At 27.2% G+C, this 1994-nt stretch overlaps 1 long non-coding RNA gene across 1 annotated transcript in view; it reads left to right on the top strand.

Moving 5' to 3' along the window:
- The window catches only part of LOC124419656, a 4540-nt gene extending 3161 nt beyond the window's left edge, over positions 1–1379 (top strand). Inside the window, exon 2 of the long non-coding RNA XR_006940746.1 lies at positions 1231–1379. This is a non-coding gene — a long non-coding RNA (uncharacterized LOC124419656). The remainder of the gene's footprint in view (positions 1–1230) is intronic.
- Positions 1380–1994: the final 615 nt, after the last annotated feature.

Here is a 1994-nt window from a genome sequence, read left to right as displayed (position 1 = left end):
AGTATTATTGTTTTATTCAAGTTTAAACCAAATTCATTGGGCGTAAAAACTGTTTTCACATAATATGTTATGTGATTTTCAGTAATCATTAAAGTTACTTCTTTTCATATGTTCAATTCACAATCGATGTTGTAGCGTTGTATGCGTTGCGTGTCAGCAGCTGCTACAATAGTCATAACAATGTCGTTGGTATTTCCTATGCAAAAGCTATATACAACTCATACGACTATTTTTCATATGTTTTTCGAATGTTGTAAGAAATTTTAGTGTTGCAAATTGTTTATTTCAACATATAAACAAAAATTCAAACGATTTTAGCATAAAAAACGATAAAGTGGTAACACTAAAATCAAAAAGAAACAGCTGTTTACAAAAACAAAAAAAATAAAATTTTATTAAAAACCGTTTATTTATTAGTTTAAAATGTGGAATAAAGAAAATAAGAGAATTGAAAATTCAAAGGAATTAATTTGGTTTATTTCGCATTTTTAATTAATTTAATATTTTTTGATTTTTTCTTTTGACATTGTTATGCGTATTTGTTTTGATTGTTTTTTTTTTTTTTTTCATTGTGAACATAAACTTATGTCTTGCTGCAAAGATCTGTTCACAATCACTGTTACTAAACTTTAGTACTATTGTACGTACTTGATTGTGAATTGAACAATAGTTTAACTGCCCTATAAGAAATGAATGACCGAAACTAACAAATACAAAATGATTTTACTAACACACGTGCAACATTTTTTTTATAGAATTGTCGAAAAAAAATTTAATGGATGATTCCATCAACAATGACAGTCAAATGACCGGTAAAATGACCGTTTCTGGACCCAATGTGTGGTATAGGGTTGAATTTTCATATGAAAGAATGAAACAACTACATTTTGATTAAAATGTATTAAAATTTATATTTTGATCAACAATGACAGCCAAATGACCGATCAAATGACTGTCACTGTGTTACAGAGTTGTATTTTTCGTCGTTACAAATTAATTGTTTCTGCCAAAGATCAAGAGCCAAAGATCAAGAAGAAAAAAATAAAAAAAATTACAAAGTCTTTAAATTATTAAAAATAAAGAGAATTATTATAAACTAAATTTTAAAAAAGTTCAGGAAGTGGATCAGAAGATAAACAATTCGGAGTTTAATCAATCAATAGTAACATAAATATGTACTTATGATTTTTATATTTCGATATTTATGAATACTTATGTATTTCTTTACAGACAACTTATTTCCACAAATTAATAGGAGCATCAGAGGACTTAAGATTCTGCGGGATATGTAAAATGGTGAAAAGACTGGTAATTTATGTATATGATTACTATATTAATAAAATTAAAAATATATACCTATATATTAAAATATCAATAAATTGTGTTTTATTATAAATTGGTATAGCCGTCAGATTTGACGGATATATTCATCAAGTGTGATTAGTCAACAATTAATGCATCATTTTTTTATTTGTTAACTGTGATGGATATATCCATCAAGCATGATTAGTCAGTCATGACTAATATTTATATCATCCATGATTAGTAAACAACAAAAGAGTGAGAAGCTCAAATATATGTTTTAAAGTCGATAGAATTCATAAGTGCGAGGGTGATGCAACATCACATGTACACAAATGTTTCCATCACTTTTTACATATTGCCCTTAAGAAAGTGATGGGAGCTTTGTTCTACGCAATGATGGGTATATTCTTAGTAGTTACAGTCAATTGACCGGTCAAATGACTGTCACTGTTCTTATAGGGTGAGTGTTATTGATCAATTAAATCTTAGTTATAAGTGAGAAAACACAATAAACAAAAACAATAAAATAATGAATTCGAAAGAATAAAAACTCAATAGCGGTTTTCACTCTTGGTAGTAAAGTACCTTTGTAACCATGTTAAGTATGGTAGCTATATTAAAATAATACTATCTACATCAACGCAACAACAAAATGTATTTATTTTAAATATACAACGATGTACTAGAAC

Source organism: Lucilia cuprina, chromosome 4, assembly GCF_022045245.1.
Source record: "Lucilia cuprina isolate Lc7/37 chromosome 4, ASM2204524v1, whole genome shotgun sequence".
Lineage (NCBI taxonomy): Eukaryota > Metazoa > Arthropoda > Insecta > Diptera > Calliphoridae > Lucilia > Lucilia cuprina.
The sequence above is the reverse complement of the archived record's forward strand: the minus strand, read 5'-3'. Positions and strand labels throughout refer to the sequence as shown.